The 27,154-nt window shown below is 40.7% G+C and overlaps 1 protein-coding gene across 15 annotated transcripts in view; it reads left to right on the plus strand.

Moving 5' to 3' along the window:
* LOC124168340 (muscleblind-like protein 3) overlaps positions 1–27,154 on the plus strand; it is a 1,078,040-nt gene that overhangs the window by 476,426 nt on the left and 574,460 nt on the right. The window lies entirely within an intron of this gene.

Below are 27,154 nucleotides of genomic sequence, written 5' to 3' on the forward strand. Positions count from 1 at the left end.
ATTTCAGAAATGGGCTATCATCATGATATCCTGGATTGCGCTTTTATATTTTACCTTGATAACGTGTTTTAAATACATTTTCTCCGATCATGTACTTAATGTTAAGAGAGACTATTTCACTTCTTTTTATCGTCTCCAGGGCTACATCGCGAGACTTTTTTATAATTTAATTTACCTTTTAAGCGCTAAGCCTGTGATCATTGTTTTGATGATTCACCCATCATCGCAAGGGAACAGTTTAATCGCGTGGGTCATCCTATGATTGAAACTTCGCACAATCAATAGTTTGAGGCGTCATTTTAGTGAAATTACTTGATTTTAAATGTAAAAAATCTTATTAACTTTTTCCACTCCTTTGTAAATTCCCACTTCTCCATTCCCATAGACCCAACTCAACCTCAACCCCTACCTTACTTTACTCACTTACCTTAGGTCCTAGTTGAAATTTAGCCGCACCTACATTTTTTCTCCATCTCCATCTGTCTGTATCTTCCTCAAATCAGATTTTAGTTGGTCCCACCATCTATCTCTTTCTCGGCCTTCCTCTCTGTCTGGGTTTGCTTTTAAACTTCCTTCATATTACTTCCGTCTTCTTGACTAAGCACGTAACAAAACCGTCTTATTCTCCTGCCCCTAATTTCAATAGCAATCACACTTCTCCTGTAGAAATTTCTTCTCCACACCCCTTGTTCAAAAGTGGGTTCATAAATGTTATGTAAAGCCTTATTTTGGAATACTATCAATGACTTCTCCCTACTCTCTCCAATTGTCACCTATTTTTAACATCCTCGTAATGATAAGGTTTTCCCCAATTTTTTCTTTAATTATCTCTTTCCCTTCATAAAACTTTCCCCCACCTTTTGTCGCTATCCCTCCGCAATCAGTGGCCTAGTGTATTTCTCTATCTATACCTGATTATTTCGTACTGTGACGAAACCGGTCGCCTAATATTATTATTTTTTAGTCTCTTCAAGTTGCTTCAGTCTCTCACGCTCTTTATTACGCTAAAGGCGAATCACTGACGTTTTTTCATGTTTTTTGGGCGTTAAAATCCTTAGGACAATATATCTTTGGGGCGAAAATTAGTTCGTGTTTTTCCTTGAAGGCCGTCATAAAATGTTCCCCTTTTAACTCTATTAGATGCTTTTTCGTATTTCTCTGCGGGCATGGTAAAAGGGATTAAGACTGGCAGACGAGTCCATAGTTTGGGGGCTTCATACTTCTTCTTCTCTTTTCTGACGAAATCTCAATGGGAAGGAGGAAGCCTTATGTTAAGGGGTAATCCCTCTTCCCACCACCCCTGCGGGACACCCCATATCTCCCATTCAGCGCTCGACAAACATCCTGCCCCTATATTTCCCTCCCCCCACCCCACCTTACTATTTGCATGGAAAATCCTCCCCTCCCCCTCCTGTCCACCGTCCAAGGTCTTCTCTACTGCTTTGAGGTCTTCTTCCCACCCCTCCTCAAATCCCAACCACGCCTCCCTACCTTTTAGCCTACCTGCCCGCGGTGCTGCCATCTCTCGAGTGCCTTCTTCTTCCCCCAATGCCCGTTATACCGCGGGCCCTTCTTCTTCCGACATGTGTGCCTCGAATATGAACTTCCCTGCTGGTATTGTGCAGATCTCTCTCTTTCTTTCTATCTATCTCTTCCCCCATCCTGCCTCAGACGGTTGCCTTTTCCGTGCTTCTTTTTTTGTCTTTCCCCTGCAGTCACATATCTCAGTTACGCGACAGGTTGCTCGCTTTTGTTTACCCGACGAGGAGGAGAGATTTATCTGCATCGTGGATGTGTGGCAGGGGATGACTGCGCCGAAAATTCTATCGCACTCCATTGAGGGCGTTAGTCCCTCTGCTGCGATCAAACACTTTTATAATTGTACCTTTTGCATAATCCATCTCAATCATTAGCGAGGGAAGAATAGCTTTCCATGCCAATGAAGCAGTTCACTTATTCAAATTCAGCCATCGTGTTTTCAATAATAAATTTTACTTTGCTCTACATGGAGTTCTATATCGGAAAGATTTTCGGGTATTCGGAAGATTGCGAAAACTTGTGTTATAAATTACGTAGGTTTTACATATATGCGGTAGATAAGCATCGTGTCCACTCGTACGGGAACAATTTTCGACTTATTTGGAATAAAATAAAATTTTCGATGCATATATGAAGCTAAAGAGGGTTTCTGTCACCAGTATTTGTCATAAAAGTGGGTAAAGTTAGAAACGAAAAATAAAAAAATGAAAACATCTAGCGTCGGGCTGTACGGTACGTAACGCAAGCGGTCTTTAAATGCTTGAGGGAATGCTCTCCAAACGCCGTAATTCCGTCCGAAATTAAGTTTCACTGCGTAATACCAGAGGTAATACGTACAATTAACAAACTTGAACTAGTTCAAGAGTCGTGTGATACGCACTACGGCGGCTTCGAAGTTAGAGCAATCCGGTAGCCGCTATTGTCATCGAGCTCATGAAAGGCCGATTGTCGTGCAACGCAGGTTAGAGGCACTGAACTATTGACAATGGAATGTCGATAACCTCTCCCCTAAGTGAAGCCACGAAATTGCGCAATAGGGCATCTTGAGAATGACCTCGTAGAGTTAAGCTCCACCAAAGCACGTGGGAAATCGCGAACTTTGACAATTTTTTCCTCTACTTTTATAACTCGGATGCGAATGCGAATTGGAAGATGCATTACTTGCATCATTGACGACATTTTTTCAGCTCAAAATGCCAATTCAATGTAGCGTATTGTTCCATTAAATATAGTTCGTTGAAGTCTGCCATGTTTGAAGAGTCGGTACGTGATTCGGTGTGGCTTCAACTGCTCCCGTGCGCTGCCTAGCGACCAGATCTCCATTGTTTTGATTGTCAGTGTCTGGAGAATAAGACAGCGAAAAAGAGACAGACGCGTGACGTAAGTGTGAAGAGGTAGGGGCACTTCAAACGTCCTCCCTCAGAAGGCGATCAGCAATCACTTCTTCATTATGGTGGCTTGCAAAAATCTTTCGCCTTTTATAGAAGAAATGGTAATAAATAGATTAGTGCTTACGAAAAACTTAGCTTCACAGCTGCAGGGCGTTTATGGAGAAAATTAGCGCGGACTGGACGCCATCTGTCATTTTCCTGCTGAACTCTAAGAACGAACTGTTGTATATAATGAGTTAAAACTGAATTGAATAGTTTCTTTGCTGCATCGATGCTTTTTTTTCGATGTTTATTTCATATTGCATCCACATCGTTATCACCACTGGTCAGCAATCCTAAGATTGATTTCATGCGGCTTTGGGCTCAATTCTCTTATCAGGAAATCTTTTCACTCCCACGAATATTTTGTCTTTCATATCCTTCAAAACCTATTCCATATATTTCATTCGAGGCCTTCCTTTTCCGTTCTTGCCACCTATTTGTCCCTCGATGATTGTCTTCAGCAGACCACCATGTCCACAGATATGGCTTATAAGGTTGTTACGTCTTGTGCGAAAAATCCACAGAGAAAAAATCATTCGCCTTGACCGGGATTCGAACCCGGATCCCTCGATTTCCGGCCGAGTGCTTTAGCCAGTTAAGCTACCGAGGCGTCATTCTTCCCTGTGGAAATTTGTGGACTATACCGGACAAGGTGGTATGGACTGCTGAGCATGTTATGCGATGAGCAGTCCAAATCGTGCGCACGGCGCCACAGCCGGAGAGTAAAGTCCGAACTTTGAACACATATAGGTGTTCTCTCTTTGACGAATTTAAGTATACCGGGACTAGCCACGGTGATAACTTTTACGGGAGTCACCCGCAATGCACAATTGTGCGAAAAATCCACAGAGAAAAAATCATTCGCCTTGACTCTGTGGATTTTTCGCACAATTGTGCATTGCGGGGGACTCCCGTAAAAGTTATCACCGTGGCTAGTCCCGGTATACTTAAATTCGTCAAAGAGAGAACACCTATATGTGTTCAAAGTTCGGACTTTACTCTCCGGCTGTGGCGCCGTGCGCACGATTTGGACTGCTCGTCGCATAACATGCTCAGCAGTCCATACCACCTTGTCCGGTATAGTCCACAAATTTCCACAGGGAAGAATGACGCCTCGGTAGCTTAACTGGCTAAAGCACTCCGCCGGAAATCGAGGGATCCGGGTTCGAATCCCGGTCAAGGCGAATGATTTTTTCTCTGTGGATTTTTCGTACAATTGTGCATTGCGGGTGACTCCCGTAAAAGTTATCACCGTGGCTAGTCCCGGTATACTTAAATTTGTTACGTCTTATCAATATTATAATCATGAGGCTTATCTTCTCTCCTACTCTTCTCAGGAACTCTCAGCACTTCAGGATCATTGCTATTTGTAATTACGATGTGTCTTCTTCTACGATTCACGGTTAGAACTAGTAAAAAAAATGGAAAGCGCGTGAAAAAATGAATACGACACTGCGTGTTCCAAAATTTGACGCTAATTTTCACGCTTATTTCATTAGGTTACGCGTTAATTTTTTATTTGAACGCGGCCATTGACGTGAGGACAAAGGAATCTCACGTTAAGTGATCTATGTAGATAGTTTATTACTATTTTTTCTATAACCCGGCCTTTACACGTTGCGTACCGATCACGGATATCTCCGTGTATTGCATCCCGAACGCTGAGGATAGGCCGGGGAGATTTCCGTGTCTTCACATGTGATAATAAAACTTTCTCTGCTTATTTTAATATTAGTTACTTATGTTCGCATTTGCTTCCGGTGTATTTTATAATGCGCTTTCATTGATTTAGATTAGTTTTAATACCTTCACATTATAAATTTATTGTTATTTTTTAAATGAACGTAATTCACTTTTAGGGATTACTAATGTGTAAGAATAAAATTTTACTAAGCCGTAACGTGTGAAAAAAATTGATTTAATATGCATTTTTCTATAACAGCAACTCTACAAATTCTACAATGTTCTGTAACTACGCATTATAATATTTTAGCTAATGAGGAAGAATTTTGGACGCATTTTTTCAGTCCTTTTCAAAATGGCTCTAACGCAAAATCTAATGTCGGTAATTCTCTCATCGCCTAATGTATGGCATCTCTTTCCAACAGTTCCCTATCTCCTTTCACCAATCCTGAGGGGGAGAGGGAAGGGGGGTCGAACCAGGGGTCGCGTCAACCCTTGATGTCCACCCTTCCTCTCTACAATTTTAAGGCACATAAAACTTGCGTGGGTGTGTCACTCTCCGCATCCACTCTTTCTCCTTTCCTTCCTTCTCCTGGCTCATGGCGTTCTCAGAAATTCCTCCTCCCACCCTGATCCCAAAAAAAGATTCCTCCCCTTCCCTCCCCTTCTGCCACCGCAGGCCCCTCAACCCACCCCCGCCCGAATGAGTGGGGGATGGGGAGGGAAGCAGTTTTTTTATTGCCCTCGCTCTCAGATATTCTTCTTTTTTTCGTCTTCCTTTCGCCCTGGCTCTGCTGTACATCGCCCTCCCTCGCGTCGGGAACACCTGGTGTGTTCTGTTCCCCCTCCCCCACCCCCTCGACTACCGCCCCCGCGATGCCCCCATCCCCCTAACCGCACATCGCGTGAATTTTAGAGGACGCAACACCCCCGCTTCCAACAATCACATTTTGTCATTTTTCATCGCGTACGTGTGCAATCGTGTTGAAATTTTATTTATTTTCATGGAGTAAATCTTTTCCTGTTCAACATTATCCTGCATATCAAGCTCATACATTTTTCATTTGAGATTATATTGGCATCTAAACTTTAGAGGTGCCGTGCAAGCCACCACCTGAATATCGCTTTTATTTTAGACATTTTGCGTCCACTTCGGTTTGTTTTTTCCTCGTCAAACCGTCCTAATCCTGCACATACAGTGGCGTAGCCAGGAATTTTGTTCTGGGGGGGGGTCCAATATCAGGGGAGAATTTTTTTGAAAAACAGGGTACTAAATAATGGGTTTTAAACTAAATTAAACACTTTTAAAAATCGAAAAAACTTCATTTGTTAAAAAATATTTTGTAAATTCATCATTTTTCCTATTTTGTTTTCTTTTACGAAGGAAAACAAATTGTATTTTCATATTTCGCGAGGGGGGGTCCGGACCCCTCGAACTACGCCACTGGGCAGATATTTAGCGTAGGAAAACATGCATTACTTGCTTGAACAATTGAGATTGGATATCTTTAAGAGCGACACGGAGAACATAATATTAGAGCCGCACTATACCTGTATTTCCAGGTCCGATAGAAGCGACAATTTAAGAGTGATGTTTTGCCGAACGGATAGGTATGGGAATTCATTTTTCCCCCGAACCATAAAGGATTTCAATAAATGCTAGTCGTAATTTCCTTAGAGCACCTTCTTTTTATTTGTAAACGGCCGGTGTCCTAACACCCCATGCCACACGCCTTTTAGGCGGCTTGCGGGGTATTATGTATATATAGATGTAGATACTTATTTGTAGATCAAGGGGCTACATACAAGTGGTACCAGTTCGTCCCGTTGCGATCCATTTACCTTCAATATTTACTGGAAATAGTATTAACACGTGAGCAATAGCTCTTAAAAGTTAAGAATTTTATGGAACTCATCACCACGAATGTAAATTTCGATGGGCAGCACTAATTATAGCTTATATCTCCGAGAAACTCGCATCGCTCTGCTCGTGGCGATTATTATTAAAGATTTAAATGCCTGGACAACACATGTAGAGACCCCCTGGCGAATCCTCTGTTGTAATGCTCGTGGTACAGACGTACTTCCGTTCATGTCTGGGTCCGTCATCTCGCGGGTGAACTCGCGCATTCCGATTCGTTTTTGTCCTCGCGTCTCGCGCGCGCGCCATGTTGCTTATTTTTGGCGCCATTGGAGCGCAACTTTCGTTGCTTGTCTGGGGTCGTTTTTGTGTGCCCCGTGGTGATCCGTGGGTGCTGCACATACGTATACCACAGTTCACTGCGGTTGGTGGTGCTGGAAATCGATCATTTGAGAGACACGAAGGTAAACTTCGTACACATACGAATGGAGTCTAGAAATCTACATGTATGTGCGCGTGGTCGTTGTCGCTTACGCGAATTGCTGACGCAGAAGCGTCGTTATGGGTACCGATGCCAACATCTGCCTACTAGCCAAGTGTTTAGCTGAGTGTTTAATTTTGTGTAAAGGCGCAAAATTTTTAAATCCGAGACTAATAAAATAATATATCTTGTTTTTAAGCGTTTGTTTACTATTTTATTTGTACTGATATCAACATTCCTTTATTTATTATAAAACACTTTCTGCGATAGCATCTGAATGAACAATTTACCGAGGAGGGAGTTAATAATTGTGGAAAAAAGAGAATTATCTATTCGTTAAACTAGAATTTTGAGGAACACTTGGGTACCATAGCATATCTAGCAATGTTTTCCTATAGGATTTCATAAAACATTTTCAGTCACTTATACTCGATGTAGTACTTACATTAATGGTTAGGGATTGATGATATGGATTTACCTAGATCGTTATCTTTGTGTTGTAGGGATAGTCAATGTTATTATTTTCTCACTATACTTTTTCTTTGATACAGCAGTCACTTCTACCAGAGATATGTGTCACGATTTCCCTAACTCCCGAGATTTTGCTAGACAGCCCATTCAAAACAAGATCAAATGCTTTTAAATTTCACTCTCCGTTGGTGATCCCCTCATTCTTGGTTTCATCAGCTGGCTTTTTTGAAAATTACAGATCGCGTGAGGGAATTTTAGCTCCCGTTCAGCGGATGAGTTTGGATTGGGTGTGGTTAGTTCATCGCCAGAGGCAGTCGCCAGCTTTCGTCTTTCTTATTTTTTTTTGGAAATCTCCTCTTCATTGTTCTTCTGTTTGTTCCAGATCTTTCCGTGAATGTGTTTGAACTTCGTTGAGCATGTTCCTGCCTATCAATTTTTTTCGTTTTTATGATTGTGCTCCTTACATTTCAGCAAATTTGCCTAAATTGTTCTTCAGGGAAATCTTAAGCTTTAAATACTTACTTGATGGAAATCAGAAATCATATAAGCGAGTGTTTCTTGGCATCGTTTTTAATGTATCCCGATTATTCAGATGAGTTGGTGCCTACGCAGCTCTTGCTGTCTATTTTACTGGGTTTCTGCTGTGCTCAATATATTGTGATGCGACTCACCTAGCAAATTTGGTCCTAGAAGGGGTGGACATTTCTATGATGTCGTGTGGCCCTCATGTTCTACTTCCCGGCTAGCTGTAATGACGCTGTCTTTCCTTCTCCCCAACCATACGACCGTGAGTTTATTACGAACATCTTTCGCCGCGAAGCAAAGTCATTACTAAGTTCTTATCGCCACTTGGGAACTACAAGTGTAATAATACACCAGTGTTTCGGGAACTTCTACAGCTTCTACAAGGCTATGAGCAGGCCAGTGGATTTTTTTTGCGGATGACGACCGGTTATCAATTTCAGGAGGCAGAATATTCCGAAATGATCTTCGTCATAAATTTAAACTTCGCTCGTAAGTTTCAATACACGGATTAAGGTTTCCTTCTTGCTGCTAGTAATAAGGTATTAAAAAAGTCTCGGAAAACTTTAATTTATGCGTCGTAGCTCAGCTAATACGTTATTGATCATATTCGTGTTGCGTGTTAATCTGGTTCGGTCGTTCATTGAATTTCTAGCTTGTATTTGCTTAATAGTCATCCTAATGTTAATGGAGAGCGTTTTATATCATGTGAGGGTTCCATTTGGTTCAGGTAGTAGTTCGAAGATTTTATTGGAATATTTTTCTTTCCTTTGCCAGTTCATAATTAATCTCCTCATACACCTTATTGAGAGAGACATGTTCATTGGACCTTAAAGACGTGTATTTCATCATGCGTTACGGATATTTTTATGGTTTTTATTTAAAAAATCATTATTAGTACAACCTGGTTGCCAATATGGAGCAAATGCATTAAGCACCCTTCCATTATTTCCAAGCCATGAATATGTTACTTATTGAAGTTGGCTAAGAATATTATCTTCTTGAAAGGACCTATACTCGCTATTCGGAATAATATATTGAATATGAGGTCACAAATGAGGAGACTACATATGTTTAACTTCAGGCTTGTTTTAGCATATCATTTAGGTGGGTTTTCTCTGTCTCCGATGCCCATGGATTCGTTGAGTTTGGCCAAAATCGATGGAAGAAATGCTCGGCGAAGCGTCGTCCCTCCGAATCGGGCGCGTTCCGCTTTTGAGGGCAAATGCCATCATCCTTTCTCTTCTCGTCCGTGGATCACGACTTCCCCAACACGCCGTTCGTTCGAAAGCAATTGGGAAGGAGAAGAGAAAGCAGCTCACCGGGTCCTGCGCCTCTGGACCGTCTGTAGACGTGCATCAGCCAGCCTCCAGCGAAAACAGTGCTCGAACGATGTTTAAAACGTCTGCGAATTCACTTCGTGGAACAGTGCAATGAGGAATGTAAGTTCATTCCCTTCATTCCACGCCAACAACAATGACTCCAACAGATATTCCCTGTAAATGCGAGGTGTGTTCAGAAAATAACGGGAATTTAATATTTCAATTTATAGCGAGTTTTGAGTGTCCGATTGTCAGTTTTGTATTATTTTGGTATACATGGCTTTTAAGCATGATAAAATTTTCAGCTGTGTTCATGGATAACTTTGTCTGTGGCAGCCTTAAGGTTTGGCATGTTTTAATGAGTTCGAAGATTATCGGTTCATACTCCATTGTTTTTGCGTGAATTGTTGGCCGAAAACAACACTGTGACGATGCCCCAGCCTCCTGTACTTACAGATATGCGCGATGTATACATTTTGACCGTGCAATTCATTAACTGAGATTACAGCTTCTTCTCCTGATTTTTTCCGAGATTTCAGTTTTGTGACAGCATCTGCCAACGTCTATAACTACATAATACCCTGCAAGCCACCTCTAGGGTTTTTGGCTGGGGGTGATCAATCACTAACTCACAGCATGCTAAACCATGCGCACCGCACGGTCATGAAAATATTACGCATGGATTAGTAATTCCTTTAGAATATTCATGCAAGGTTTGAAAAATGGAAAAATAAAAACATGCAATGAGTCTTCCTGGCGAGTGACGCCATTAATTTTATTGATTTAGACATCGTTGCTATCCTTAATAGTACGGAGAAAGAATGGCACTTTAAATCTCTTTGTTTTGCAGTCTATTTCCTTTATTTTCTTTTCTTTTGTCGTCTACGATAGTGTGACTGTAAACGAAGGATGTGTTTCGCGTCATCCGTGAAAAATCTTCTCCGACTTTACATTTGGCATGTGTATTTTACATGCTGCCTATGTCTTGTTGTCAGCGCTTATTTCTCCTTATACTAATGTAGGAGGCTTAATTGTATGGTATTGTCATTTTTCCTCCTTGGTTTCAGTTCGTTAAACATGTTTTTTTCTCTACCAAACTTAGCCTTTGTACCACTGCAAAAAAATCTCTCTTCTAGATTGGCTGGGGTCAAACGGTTGTCCTCTTGCCAGGGTCTTCGAGTACAATTTTCGCTGATAAGGATTGAAAGAGATTTATGGTTCCGATTTCTAAATATGCGGCGAGCGAGTGATGTTTTTGTTATCCCCCATGGGAAACCTTTGACATTTAAATTTCAAGGTTCTGTTGCCCAGCGGACTCGATGGCCAACGACAGGAGCGTGTTTCATGAATGAAGACAAAGACGCATTGCGTATTACATCATGTACTTCCTTATCTATGGAATTCTCTTTCACTCTGAAGCTCTGCTATTTTAGCGTGATTAGTATTTTTCCGTGCTCTAAATTGTCTATTAGACGTATAGGATAGTGTTTGTCTATCGTCGAAGCCTATTGTCTCTTACCGATTTTTCTCTGAGGTATGAATAAATTATTTACTGCATGTTTAATTATTCAGTTCATTCAAACTAGCCTCGAACATATGTTATCTCTATACTGCCTTTTTGAAATCTATTTTTATGCACGTTTCTCTATAGGGTAGTTTCCTTCATCAAAGAAAACGAAATGCATTGATTGCGATTCGTTACCCACCATTAGTGTATTCATAATATACAAATTATTTGGTTTTAGAAATACCGGTTTAGACGAATGGCAATGGTTAATTTTATCCTCATTTGAAAAAGGCCAGATTGGCGCCCACGCGATACCACTCAACGTGACGTCACAGGGACCTAGTTTCTATACGAGTAGATAGGAGTTTACATTGTCTGAGATTACCAATGCATGCATGAGGTACAGAGCTCAGGGAAACATTCCTTAATAATCACCTATTAAAACTGCCTAAGGTCGGAAAGTTTCCTTCGTTTGATAAGGTATTAATATTCCTTATTTAAGCCAAGCGCTACCTGGTAGCAGCCAGCATCGCAGCGGCGCACAATATCCTCGCCCCAAGGTCACCTCACACGGCGACAGCGGGAACCAGAATGACGTCACACGGGGTTTTTCCAGCATTCATACTTACCCGTCGCGTTTTCGCGCGCTTGAAAATTTTCACTTTTCATTTAATCGCGAAAAATAGATATCGTCATTCGAAAATCTAAGAGCGTGAAATGCGCACTCCAGGAGTTATAATCTTTCTATTTAGGCTATAAAAATATAATAGAAAACCACCCTATTCAGTTGAATCAAACTAGCCTTAGACAGATTTTTTCGTTATATTACTTTTTATCAATATAAAAAGTAATATAACGAAAAAAGGAGAATGGTGGTGGAGTTAGTAAGTAGTGGTAACATAAATAATGCAATAGTCTGTGTTAAAGCAGTTGCGGTTTGATGAAGTTATTAATCTCTTTGCTATATTTTACCTTTTGTTTTCCTAAATGTGTTTACTTTGAGATCTCTTTAATTCGCCATAGGGACATATTTTAGTTTGAACATAGCTGATTCAATGGTTTTATGGATTAGTTGCCTTGAATATTTTCTTTCCTCAGTTATTCTCAGTTTGTCTTATTTACCGTTTTGCAGCCGTTTGATTGTGTTGGTTATTTTTAGCGCGATGGGAATATCTCCTCAGCGTCGTAATTTTTTATTCCCGCTAACTTCGATAAAGTGGATCATGTTTCGGGGTCAAATTTTAAGTTGACTCGTGTCTAGTGATACGTCATGTCAAATTTATTTATCGTTCGACCTTCGAGTTTCACTTTCGGCATAATCGGCTCGTCTGAACTTGTTGACAATCAACTAGTTAAGTAAGATTTCACACTTTCCCGGAGGATTGCAGTGATTAACTCTTTTGCACTCTTCATCGGGTAATTGAATGTAATGCTGCCGACGTTGTTTAGGGTAGCGACTTGTTACCCATACTCAATTCAATTGCCTTGAGGATGATAACGCGCTGTAAAGCCCAAGAATATTTCATCGAATCCTCTGGTTGCTCGCAAGCATATGCTTTTGCGCTCTGAACTTCAGAAATATTGACGGAATATCTGGTGCTTTCCGGACACAATACTTAATAAGTTTTTTTTGTGTATCTTAGGTTTTCCCGGCGTATCAGGTGCAGAAAATTTTCTCGGGTTTTCCACCGGTTTATGTTTTCCATGTCTCCCGACGTTTCGAGCAGTGACTTGCTGTCCATCCTCAGGGGATCTTCTGAATGAACTTACGTGGTGGTAATACCTTGTATACATCTGGAATTTATCCACAAGGACAGACCTAATTGTAGAACCAGACCGTTTCAATTTATATTTACAGCAAGTCGCTGCTCGAAACGTCGGGATACATGGAAAATATCAACCGGTGGAAAACTCGAGAAACTTTTCTGCAAGTTTCTATCGGGTTTCCCTTCGGGTGAGAGAGTCCATTTCCTCCAATGATTCCAATCCTCCGACACGTTCCACGTCATCAGGGAATGATCACCCCATCTGCTCCTGTTTTGTTAATTTCTGTATGAAACACTCGAGCCCTAATGAATTAAAGCATTTCTTCACATGGTTATGATAACCTTCATTTTGTTATATTCAAATTGCCATGCAGCGTCACTACGGTGAACAACCTGAGATAATAATTTTTCGCCAACTCTATTTTAGTTAATCTTTGTCACATTTCATCTGTTATTGCTCAAATTTTATATTAACATACGTGGTGGTAATGCCTTGCATACATCTGGGATTTATCCACAAGGGAAGACCCGATTGTAGAACCAGACCGTTTCAATTTACATGCTGCACAATTTCACGCTGAAATATGTTAGTTAATTAATCATTTTCAGAAGATCTCACCATTTAATTATTTTTAATAAGAGAACACATCTCGCTATCGGAGAATTATTGGCTTAAATCCGCTTTAATACATAGAGAATGGTTCTCAGACGGCCGTACCGAGTGGAAAACATTAAAATTTTCTGAAAAACCTCCTGGTATATTTGAATAGCTATAATCTTTTCCTCGGCGACATTATTTGATAATCATCCATTGTGGGCTTGACCCTGGAAATGCTGCGTGGACTTGTTAATGGCCCCTGAAACAGTTTTCTAATATCTCTCCGGTGACAAGGATCCTTGAATATTGAGCACATGCTGGACATAGGTCGAAACCCCGCTAATCTCCGCTCAAGGCCGAGACATGAGGTCCAGCGATCGGCTGCTTCTGCAGCATGCTGCGGAGCACACGCTTAATCTCAAGCTGTGATCCTTAAACGCCCAAAGATTGTGACTAATGCACTGAATTATGCATAAGTACACGAACTCCCTGTCTCCGTGGGGAGTTTTTCTTTGAAAAATCTCATTGAGGCGTGTTTACTAGTTGGTCTTTCTTTCTCGGTGGTGCATATATTCTTTGCCTTCTCCAAGGAAGGGTGGTATATCCTCCATCCACAGTGACAACGTGAGTTTTGCGTGGATTGTTAATGGCCGTTATCCCAGGATGCGCACTTTTATCTCACGCACGTGTCCGTGTATATCGTTGAAATGAATGTCTTCCTCCAATCAGGCTAAGCCCTTTTGACGATTTATCAAGTCAAATTAATCCCTTTAATAAACGCGAGTTATGGTGGGGAGAAAATTTTAGTGAACGGGGAGTTTAATCTCGGAGTTCTTCCTTTTCAGAGTAAGAGACGAAAGTTGCACGAAATCCTCAGAAAGGCGTAAATTTTACATTTCGTCGATGATGGAACCAGTATTTCAGGCTACATGCGTCCCCCTTAAGCGATTTCCAACTATAAAACGCTATTTTAATAAGTGACATTTCCCGTTAAATGTTAGAAAAAACAGTTAGTGGCAAAATATGATGCAATATACGGCCTTTGTTTGACTTGCGAAATGCACAAACGACAATTTGGGTGTGAACTAGTCGCTGAAACGAAGTAGACAGATGAAAACAATCATTTCTTGTAGTGTGCATCATTCCTCTGTTATTCATCTCATCAGTGTCACTAATTGGCAGGTTACTCTATTCGTGCAGGATAAGGAAAATTCTCGGTAAGAAAAAATGGGGCTCCGCCTTCCCCATAGTGGATGCGTTTACAACGAAACGACTATATGACGAATTAGTATTGAGAGTTCTAGCTAAAGGACTCTGGGATGAGGTTCCTTGATAGACATACACTATTAAAATGGATGTTTATCATTGCAATTCTGTATTTTACGGTTAACTTCTTGTATAACTTTGCCTGTACAGCTATACTGGCTGATTTTATGAATTGGATGGATGAGGCAGATACTTTGTGGGGATCCATTATGCGGTATGCAGTGAAACACTTTGCACTTTCCACATAAAAATTTATTAAACTACAGTCGACATGAAGAACGATCGTAGGCTTTCCCGGCGTGTAGAATTGTGGAAGGTTACTCGGGATTTCCACCGCGTCAGGTTCTCCAACTTCCATCTCGGCCGACGTTTCGATGGGCGAGTTGTTCATCGTCTTCAGGGCATGAAGACGAAGGACAACTCACACATCGAAACGTCGGCCGAGATGGAGTTGGAGAACCTGACCCGGTGTAAATCCCGTGTAACCTTCTACAGTCGACATGTTTCGCTGCACTGCAGCATTATCAAGACACATGTTGACTGTAGTTTAATAAATTTTTATGTGGAAAGTGCAAAGTGTTTCACTTCATATCTCATAATGGATCTCCACAAAGTATCTTCCTCACCCATCCAATTCATAGAGGACTCTGGGCTACCGAGCTCCCTTGTGTTACGCGTCGGAACCATCCTCATAACATTGGTCATGCTTCGACTGCCAAATGGAAGATTCCGTGTTGCGCACTCAAGGACTAGTTTAGTGTCTCGTGGTTGGCAGCCTCGCTGGAATCGTCTTTGAAATCGGGAAGCCATTGGGCGTCCGTGTCATGCGGCACCTGGTCCATAGCTCATCACCTCCCGCCCGTGTACGTTCGCCCTCTTGAGCTAGCAGGATGCATTAATTTTTCGGCCTCTCCCCCCTCCCCCTCGCTAATTCCATCCCCAAAATACTCTCTCTCGGCCCATTCATTTTTTAGCGCTCGTCCACCTACGCGCGCGGTCCCCATGACATCCGGCTCGAATCATTACCTCCCCTCCTCCGCCGTTTCACTCCGAAAAGATGAGAGACACCGGTCCCTCCCCGCTCCGTGGACGAGGATTTTTCTATTTTAATCTCTCCCATTTAGCACTATTGCAGGTGTTCCGGGGTTGGCATAGGTGGGTTCACTAAACGTTGCCGACATCGAAAAGTTATTTTTTCAATCTCCATTATTATTAATATCACTAGTAGGCCAACCGGCGTTGCTCGGGAAGGATAGTACTCAGAGAAGAGAGAAAGTTGGAATTTGGAATTCATGGTCACATATTAGGATGTTCAGGCAAAGGAAAAAGTATATATGATGCTGGTATACATATGTAACAAAAAACAATGGGAAGCGATTTCCATTTACCACTGATCGTTGTGTGTTCATTCGTGCGTAGACCAAAAATGTCGTGTCAACCTCCATACTACAGCAAATAGGTTTTCACCAAGAGCATTAATAGTTAAGTGCAGAATCCTTTGAGTTATGTTTTCCCTGTGAATGTGTCAATAGGTGTGCATACCCGTCAGGATGTCCGACCACAGAAGTTGTATGACGTGACGTAACAAAAGGCAATGAGAAAACGATGCAAAGGACACATTGGACATAATGATAAGTGGTACTTTGGGCTTTGGGAGAATAGGATGCACTTACGTACTAATATTGGTTGCAATTCGTGCAGCCGTTTGGAAATGCATAGGGGACAAACAAACAGACATCCTCGTTCATATGTAATACGTGTAGATTTTCAGTGGCAATTAACGGAAGGGGTTGTTTTATGTCGTTTTACTGGCGGTGAAATAATTGTTATTGCTGAGATTCTGAATCATACGCAAGGGAAGCGGTAACCTTATCCGGGAAACGATTTTAAAGAGCAATCGTATCAATTCCTGTCTCAAATCCATTTGCTCGCTGAGTAGTGCTCTATCATCATTTTTATATTCCTCCTCCACCAGTCACAACTCTTTTAAGCTTCACGCTTCAGTGTTCACCAGTCCAAGTGTGAACGTACTCAATAAACATACACTAGCGTGAATGGGGTAAGGTATGCCTTTTTGTGTGGCATGTAAAGAAATGAAGCCTGATTATATATTTTAGTGAAAAATCAACAATACGCATACAAATATGTCAGATATTTTTTATTTCACATTTATATGTATGCATATTTTAAAAATTATTTAAATATTTAATCGTTGTGGGCATATTTTTGGTTTTACTAATTTAGTCACGATTTATTCATAGGTATCTGTTTGCCATACCTGTTTTAACGCGTAAAATCGCATAATCCAATTATTGCTCGCTTAGAAAAAGCCTTTTTTCTGGAGATAAATTACGGTAGGAAGTCATTTTGCCGTTTCAAGTACTCAGCTGTTTGATATGGAAGTATTTATGTTCGTGGTAATGTTATCTCATGAGAATCTGAGATTATACTGCGTAATTATCGCGAGGGAATTCGGCAGAGCGGCGATAGCTGTCGCGTTTTATTGCATAAATTATCTTTAATCTTCTCTCATTTGATCTCTGATATCGATTGTGACTTCGCCCCGTTTAAAGGTAGGCTTGTGATTACTCCGTATTTCCGTTACGGCTCGGTGTAAAATTTTAACTATGTTCCGTTTTATCTAGTACGAAGACGGATAGAACTGTGCATTTTTCCGTTATCAAACGCATGTAGACTAAACTTGCCTTTCAACCAGGTGGCTACTTCGCCTTGGTTACGCGACTATTTTTGTAGGGAGCCACGTTCATTGACTTAAAATATTGTTATAAACCTAATGATTATCGTGAATTATCGTGATTATTTTTAATGCTGTAATGATTGTATGACAACTATCGTGAAGTATGACGTAATCCAGAGCGGTCTAACCACGGCTTCAAATCTTTTTTTGTCTCACGAATACAGTGTCACTAATGTAAAGCTCATTATGATTCGATCGCATGATTACTGTTTTAGTACTATTAAACTCATTAAGGTAGTCATCAAGTACTCCATTTTATCGGCGTTGTTAATACAATATGTTGTTTTTCAGCGCAAAATATGCCTCAGATTTACTACTACCTTGTAATTAATGAGTATTAAGAAGAGATTATTTTATTACAACAACAATATGACAGAAGATAAATTACCTAGTAATCCAGAAATTTCCAATATTTTTTTCCGGTTAGCTTTCTGAAGATATCGCTTTATAGAGGAGGACTGAAGTTAGATGATGAAATGATAGGACACCTTGGTCTTGTGGTCGGATTTGCTGCTTCCAAATTTTGTAGATATTGGTGCTCAATGTTGGTTTTATTTCCCGGTTCGTATTATTGTGAATTTCTTTTCCTTTATAGAATAATATGCTTCCAATCTCATTCCATAATTTTCTTCAAATATGGACGTTTGGTTCGTTACCTATGAAGTGGGGTAATTTTAGTAGAGTGGAAAAAGAGAAAAAAAATAATGGAACAGTGAGTGGAGACTGAGGGAATGACCTTAGTTTCATCTCCAGCGGGGCAATTTAGTGTAAGGATAGTTTGAAGACCATTGCAGCCGACATTAGAGAGCTACCTTTTCCATCCAGCTTCGAATTATATCTTTTAATCAAGGGAAGCCTGTGGAAGGTTGAGCATTAAGTGCCCTATCTTTTTATTTGCCTTGCATCGGAATAGACGAGAGATTGTGAGAGCGGTTCGCTACGGCGACGCTAAATAAAATTTCATTCTATTTCATTGTGGATTATCATCTGTGTTTAGGAGCGCTGCCTAAAGATGTCTGCTCGAGATGTGGTGCGATATAAGGCAATGGAGATTATCTCGGATTGAATATGTGTCCCTGAGAAGGAAACGTCAATATCATTAGCTTAGCGCTGCGTTACTAGGAAGTGCTTTTATTGCTCTTTTTCGACACGTTTCCATGGGCTTAATATTCTCTCTTGGTTGTGGATTTTAAAAACTACAATGCCTTACGCGCAAGAAACGTGTGACAGTGTTGGGTTTTCATCTAGAAATGCCATCCTTCTACGTGAAATAAAAAAATATTTAGCGTACAATATGAGTTTGGCGTCTTTTATCCATGATGAAAATTGGTTTTAGACGCTGCGATTACCATTGTTGGAAAAAAGAGCGGTCTAACCACCGCACCTAATAGAAAACTTAAATCATGATTTCCTTTACTGCTTTTGATCATATTAAAAATATTTCGTCTTTAATTGAACCTTGATTTCCCTCGAACTTAAAATACAGACTCAAGATTTATTTCGCCTTCCTAGCCAGTATTTGCGAAATTTTATCTTCAACACGAAACTAGTGATGACTCCGTAAATCGCCATGCAACTCCGTCTCCGTGTGATGTTTGATGTAGCCTTAGGATTCCGAGGCCATACGTGTTAATGCATTATTTTGTGGCCAAAAAGATGTACTAGTTAAAGGTAACAAATCACTACTAATCGATTGATCCGCGTTGAGGTTCCCGCGATCCAGCAGAAGAGCCATTTCACCATACCGATTCTTGCATGTCCATCTTAGCGTTGCTATTGTCATATTTTTTTACATTCTATCTCGGAAAAACTTTTCTTTCTTAAACTATTTATAAATCATCGTATTAATTTTAGAAAAACAGCCACAGTACAGCTTGGGAATTTACGAAAGGTAAGCCTTAGAAAATCTGGATACATGCTTGATCATCATTTATATTCTTCAGAACACCGTGGACGAACATCAAGATGATCAGAATGTAGGCGTGAAAGATCTAGTTTAATCTTCTTTTGGGATTCCCAATCCTCGGACCGTTTCATTTTTTACGTAATCCTCCTACTCGTCCATATCACACGCGTGAGGAGTTCGCCTTCCCTGCTTCGACTCAGCCAGTCTACTTCAACCCCTAAGGCTCCGGGAAATATCGGCCGTGTGGGAGATTACCCGTGGCGTGATTCACACGACGTAAGGGAAACCACACATGCAAACACACGAGACGTTCCACCCTCGCTCGCACCCAACCCACCCCCAAACGCCTTTCCTTTTTAGGGGCGGGGGATGGAGACGGAACCTTAGGCTTTCACCCCCCTCCACCCCCTCTCCAACCTGGAATGTGAGACCTGGGGCGGTCTCGTGGATCCAGAGTTGTCCGAAGTTATTATTACTAAAGTGTGCTACCGATTAAGGTTGGTTTCCATGGAATATTTTGGAAGTATTCTGATAGTCTCCCATACCTTCATGAACTTACCTCCTAAGCCAACTTTTTCGAGTGAGATTTATTTCTTCCATACCACTGGAGGCATCTCATATTGGCCTTTTCATCGTTTTTTTCAACAATTTAGCAATTACGCGTGCCCGAGCAACCATGCTCTGATTAGGGGCTACTCTCTCAGGCGGAACTCGAACCCGCGACCTCTTGTTTGGCAGACGAGGACTTTACCCCTTCGCCTTGCGAGGCCGGCGAAGATATCATGTAACAGCGTATTGAAAAGATACACGGAGATAACGTACTTTCTACTTACTTTAATTTCAGAATTTCCTACCACACCGTACCGTAATTCCGTATTGTGCCTACTTTCTACTTACTTTAATTTCACAGTTCCACAACTGATGACTCGAAGTCATCATCAGGTACCTGTTTATGACAGCAAGCCTGTTGAACCTACCTGTAATTTTGATCTTACTGCTTATTGTTGTCTTGAGTTCTTGGCATGTGTCCGGCAAGCGAGCGCGTTTCTGTTTAAGACTAGGATGAGTGGTGCATGCCTTGTGAGAAACCACCCCGTGCCACACACCCTTGTTGTGGCTTGCACGGTAACTCGTGGATGCGGATACTCTTTACGCCACTACCCGCGAAACATCTGCGGACACCACTAGCCAACGGGCATCTATCCTCTGAAAATCCATTTTTCAATATATTTGCGTTTCGTGAAACAAAGATGACTTTAAATGATAAATGAAAATGAAAATCTTCGTGTATGTCCACATTATTTATTATCGTACGACGCGAATCAGCGAATCATATTCGCCAACCTCAGGTACAAATGCAACTGTACCTAATGATTTAATTGATGATGTAATTGTACCTTATGATGTAATTTTCATTTATCATTTTAATATGTTCCACAACATCTCGCCGAATACCGTTGAATACATATCTATCATTTTAAATTTCAGAAGTATGCACATGAAATATATAGCTGATTTTTTCAACGAAGAATTTTTGATTTTTTTTCCATGCATTTGCGCGGCGAATTAGATGGTGACGTTATCCCACTATTCCGATTTCTTCCAGGATAGATTTTCCCAATCGCTGTTGAATCGTCTTCCTCCCTTTAGAGTGTCTTATCTTCTTTCCCCTCTATCTACCTCGCCTATTTAAACACCCTGTTTGAAAAAAAACCACCCCCTCTGCCTCTCTCCGTAGCCGGCATAGCGCGTCTCCCGGGCCGACTCTTCTTCGCCTGGGCCCTTCAGCCAGCCCCGCTAATCCCAGTTCGTAATGAGGGCGGCAGTTTGTGCGGGGTGGGGGGGTCTCCCGGCAAAAGGGTTTGCGCCCGGCCGCCCTTATCTCATTCCCACGGCTCTCTCCTTTGCGCAATTCCGTTGGAAACGCTCCCTCACATCGCTGGTCCTCTTGTTTAAGGCGCTTCTCGCGCGACCACGAGCGAAGAGACTTGACTTGCGTTTAATTTAACCTTGGGTGGATATACCTCTGCAAAGCGCGTCTACTAAACTCGAACACTTTCACTCGATGTGCGTGAGGATTGAGTGTGTACAATCGAGCTTCAGGTCGAAGATGCCGTTCCACGGTCATGGCCCTCGTTCGGGCTCCATCCCGCAATTTTTTGTTGCTGCTCTCCCATTGGTCCGTCTGAGTGGCCTCCTCCAATTTGGATCTACATGTGAATAAAAACCTGCCTGCCTAGGGTGTTTGGCAGGGGTTGATCAATCACCAGCATGCAAGAGGATTCCCACATGCATACTTCGCGGTCATAAAAATGTGACGCATACCAACAAATTCAAAGGAAAAACTTGTCAATTACTCATGAAGGAAATCTGCCTATGAAGTTACAATGTACCAGTCGTGCTATTAGAAATACTAGGAAAATTCAGAAACATTTATTAAGAAATGCATAAGTTACTAGGCTACGCCGAAATTGAACTAACCTATAAGTAAGTCCTAACGCTGCCTTGTGTACCTTGCGACATTTTTCAACAAAATCCCTATTTTGCGAGTGTCATTGACATCAAGTGATGGAAATAAAAAAATGGGACTTGAAATATAACAATGAGAAAAATCGGCGAAATAAGAAGTGGAAATTTGGTATGAATCTTACGGTACTATTCCACACGTTTTATTGCAAATAATAACCACATTGTTTTAAAATTCGTTCTCTATGAAAACCTTTCTACGCGCGCCTTTCGCTCTTATATTAACCAGCTTTAAATATGTAATAATCACGGGCCGTTGCTGTGGTTCGCGTCGTAGTTGGTCTTGAGGTCTGGTTGGAGAGAGGCGGTTACATATGATAAATTATACGAAGCTCTGGATCCACAATGGGGAGTATATTCTTTTTTTTCACGCATGGGGGCAGTGCGTTTGTGGCACTTAAATGTGCTCTTATGGGCGTGATGTTCCCGGCTGACTATTCCTCCGGAAGGGGAGAGGTAGTTATATCCCGCAAGTGGAAGTTGGTTTCGCATAGGAGTCGAAATATTCCGACAGGCATAGAAGAGCCCAGGGCTTGGTTGTTACCGAGCCCAAACGAGTGCACTTCTTCTAGAAGGGGGATGATTCCGCACACCCCCTTGACGGCTCCCCCGTGAGTGCATATTTCTTCCTTATTTCGACGCTGTATTCACGGTCGGGAGTGAGGGCCTCATCCCCATAACGGGTAGGAGCCCTAATTTGCTGCGCCGTGGCTCACCGTCAGCCAATTTACCTTGCATGAAACTCGGGAAACATGTATGTCGAAGCAGATACTCTATCTTGGCATTGCGGAGGAGAGACAGTTTGTCGGTAAAGTTACAAAAACTTTACTGATATAAGTTAATATCAGTAGAAAGCCAAAAGTGTCATTTCTTAAGAAGTAAATGATTGAAGTTAAAGTTTAAAAAGTAGCGTCTAAATTAAAGTTAATTATTTGACTTACTTTAAAAATTATAGAGTAACCTTTAAAACGCATTTTTTCGCAATTACGGCAAAATAAGTGCAAACTTCAATTTCAATAATTTATTTATTTAATTTTAACTTTGATAATAATGAAACTTAAGTAAAGTTATAATTTCAAATAAATCCTGGAGAAGTTCTGCAGTGCTAAATCACCTTTCACATTTTATTGATGAAGGAATTCGAGCATTATACTCGATGAATATATGTTTAAAAATCTTTACTCTATGTGAAAATATATTAGTTTACGTACTTGTGCTCGTGTCTGAGAGTGCGTTCCGAAGTTAGTCAGTCAATGCAATCAGCCCCACTTTAGTTTTGATGTCGCCTGGGCGTATTCAGTGCACTCGTGCACAACTATGCTGCTGTATTTCATTATTAGATACCGTTATATTTCCCTTTTGTTTGTTGTACAAGCCTCGTATCCTAATTCAAACAGATCGATATTCGGCAAAATTTGACGAAAAATAAACCCGAAGTTAGGTTTCAATCAGTTAATGTAAAATGTTACCGAATAAAAGTTGAAATATTTACAAAAAGAAATGGTTAAATAAAAAATGGCTACATTTTCAATAATTTATTTTTATTTATTTTAATCGTTGATCTTTCTTGAGAAGAGAAATAGTGATTTTTCCATGTCGAAAAAATTATTATTATTATTATATTTTTTCGTATGTTTATTTTTTTCAAGCATGCTTGCATTGCCTTCCCACTTTAATGCATATGCGTGATCCGATGCGCAGGCGGCATGCAATAGCGTCATTAGAATCTTTCACTCTTTATGGTATTTGCGCCGCTGTCCATTCTGTATCCCTTGGATTTTTCTCTTTTCGTTTTATTCGCCCGAGTCATGCCATTAGTTGGGTCGCATGTCGGTTGATTTACATTCGGCGCAAAGTTTTTAGAATTTTTATCCCTGCCTTTTCGATAAGACCTTCAGGATCGATTAAAACTACCCTAACTTTTTTGTCGAGTTAGCACCAAAAATGAACTAGACGACCTTAAAATAGTGAAATCATAATTACTTTTTAATACGGATTAGTATCGTGAGTTGCTCGATGGCGTACTATTATGTTTTTCTTTCTCGTAGTCAATTTTTTAATGTGGTGTTATTGTTTCGTTATTAATGCTAAGATTATTATTTTTCGGTATTTGATAGTTATTTGCTAAGGACAGCAATGTTTTTTGGATGTGAAGTAAAGTTTGTGTTCACTCTAGCGAAAGTCATTTTTGTTGTTCAGAAAATAAATAACAATAATATATCACACATATTTAGATACATCAATCAATCATTTGCTGCGTTCGAAAAGTTAAATTTAGTATCGTTGCCTAGTTAACCCTAAATGCCATTAATTTTGTCTCATATGTGTCTTGAGGATTAATTCAGATTGCTATAATAATTAATGCTAGTGTATTTAATTTAAATGCGTTTTACCTCTCGTGAGTTGACGGGTAATTATTTAAAATACAGGCTTATTGAAGGTGTTAATCACGTTCGTACTTATTTTGAATAAAAATAGCTTTATTGATTTTATGTTTTGTCCCATTTTTTTATCCGTTCACGCAAATAATTCCATCTCTTGAGTCCTACTAAATGACTTGAAACGTGCTTGATGGATTTGCATTAAATTGGAACTTTCTTTTATAGAATTTCCATTCGCGTGGGAGAAACCTTTATGAAAAAATCCCTCCCCAAAAGTTTCATCGAAGAGTTAATTCGAGCAACTCGTCATTTTGAACTTAAATAAGGATTCAGGTGGGAGTATTGGAGAAAAATTTGAGAGGAAAGAACACTATGAATTACTTTAACGCGGGATTTTAGGTATTTCCTCAAATTTCGATGCCGCGTCTGTTGTCCGTGGCTTCTAAATTCCACCGTATTTCTTGCGCGTAATATTTGTAAAAGCACTATATATGTATTAGGAGTATCCGAACACTAATTTTCCGTATTGAAAGTAAAACTATTCTAAGTTTATTTCTATTAAAGTCAAAATACGTTGCTCAAATGATGCTGCGCTCTGCTGTACCTGGAAATTTTGCTATAATATAAGCTCTGTCAATCAGTAACTTCCGTCTTTTTTCGTATTTTAATTTTTTATTTAAAACCCATTTTATCTATATCGGCAATTAGTTCTAAAGAATGTGTGCAAAAATTTGGAAAATGTTGACTTCTTCGGTTGCAATCCTAGGATTGGTCAGCAACAATATCCGTGTTCATCCGGTCATCCATTCCATTTCACTTCTCTTTGCGATTGGCACTCAAGTTCCTTCACCAACTGTACCATGATGTCCATTCTATGTCTGGTTTTGTGATTTTTTAACCCTTTACTGTGGTGTCCAGTTAAGTTTTAACCAATATTTCGATTCATAGAATATCGCCAATCCAGGTATTCCTTATCTTATTTAACCTTTTAATTTGACACTATCTTTCCCCTATATTATTAACCTCCTCGCCGCCTCCTCGTTCTTGACAGGTAAATAAGTATACGAAGAAGAACAAATACGTTGGTGTGAAAAGATTATCTGCTATGAGAATTTAGTGGAGAGCTGCGTCGAACCAATCTTATGATTTTAACCAGTAGTGATGATGGTTTTGACCTAGCTTCCATTGGGGAGAACATGGTCAATCTAGGTGTTCTTTTTCTATCATTCTTATTAATCACCGTCTTTTCCCCATCCTTCTGAACACCACCTTGATCCTTACTATTGCCAACCAGCGTATTTTCAGCATCGTACTTCAAATTCTTTCCATATATCTCTTACCGTGGTCTTTCTACCTTAGAGGAGGACGGACCATTCCGGACGGAAAGTTATCACTAGCAATATCTTAATCCGTAAATGATTATTTCTGGCGATGAATAGTTCATTTTTCTCATCGAAAGAGATTAGAGACCTTCAATCATTGCATGGAAACCCTAATCGATTGAATTGACCGAGTTACGCGGTGGAATGCCGTCAGGAAAAATTATGGCTCCAATAGGAGACTTTATGTCCGCGTGCGTCGCATAACTGTCATCAAGACTTTGATGACACCGTGAGGAAGAAATTGTGTGATGCGGAGGGACCCATCTGAGCTTACCTTCTCCAATTCTGTGAGGGTCTGTGCGTCCCAAAGTGGCGCCGCGTAGGAGGAAAAGGCCAAAGGATTAGGATAAGAGGAGGGATATCTATGTAAATTGGGCTTCGAAGGGGAAATTACGGGTGGGTTATCGCTGGGTCGAGGGGGAGGGGGTTGGGATTTGCTCGGGAAAGGGAGAGAGAGAGAGAGCGTTTCCCATTTGAGCTCTCAGGGGTCTAAAGGGATTGGTTTTGGGGGAAAGTATGGCTTCGCGTCTGAATTTGCATTTTCACGCGTTCCGTGGGCCGTTTACTTGGCGGTCCAGCGACCCCTCTAAAGCCCCGTGGCCATCCATTTAGGATTTCGGGGGGTGGCGGTGGGGGTGGGGGAGGAAGGAGGATGGGTGCGCTTATTACGCCTTACCCTTAATGAAATCAGTCAAAAAATTGGTTTATTTCTCATGAAATTTTTCGGTGGAAATTCCGTGCACTCACGGCGTTATTTGTGTTGCCGCTAGGTTCAATAATTTCAGGCTTTTCCGTGTGCAACTTTATTTTGGGGATAAGGAATGTTTGTGAAATTCCATAGATATTTTATGTCCACTGCTGCACACACGATCTGTTTCGACTAATTATCGTGTGCGGCTCGGCGGCAATGTTAGTTTGCGGGCACTTTGGAATTCACTCTTTGTTAAATTCTCAAATCTTAATTCTCTATTTATTGCAATAATTGCTGTACTCTGCTCTTCTTTTTTTCCTATTTTTCGTATTCCATACCTGTTATCTTTCTTCGTACATAGAACTTCAATCCTAAGATTGGCATAATGAAGTCCTCCATTTCTCCCTATCCCAAGCTACTTCTTTTACCTCCCTGAAGCTCTCTTTTCCCGTTTCCTCCTTCATCTGTCCTAGGAACATGTCCCTTGGTCTCCCCTGGGGACTTTTCTGTCAATAATTCCATTATATTTCCCATTTAACTTCTGTGTTCTCATTACGTAGCCAATCCACCGCTTTCGTCTTTGGCATACAGTGATCCATATTGTCCTACCTTTTCCTATACTTCTATATACCTCCTAATTTCTCACACTCTCTGCCAATTTTATCCCAGACATATTCTCTTTGAGCACAGCAGAGTGCTTCAACCGCCCCAGAAAATGGTGCTCCTAAGGTAGGCAAATGATATCTTGTATGATGTGAGGCACGATATGGTGGAAGTTCTTAATATTAGTAAAATTAGACATTGAAATATTTCCTCTGAGTTTTTATTATGACACTACGCGTTTCGCCTTTACAAACAACATTATCAAGAATGTTGTTTGTAACGACGAAACGCGTAGTGTCATAATAAAACTCAGAGGAAATGTTGCAATGTCTAATTTTACTGACGGGCAAATGATTCCCACCTGCTCAGAATTCTCTCCTTTGCAGCGAGTGTCGGCCACTGTTTTCTCCCTTCCACCTTATTAGTATCTTGATTTTCTTCCTATTTATTTTCATATT

Source organism: Ischnura elegans, chromosome 11 (assembly GCF_921293095.1).
Source record: "Ischnura elegans chromosome 11, ioIscEleg1.1, whole genome shotgun sequence".
NCBI lineage: Eukaryota > Metazoa > Arthropoda > Insecta > Odonata > Coenagrionidae > Ischnura > Ischnura elegans.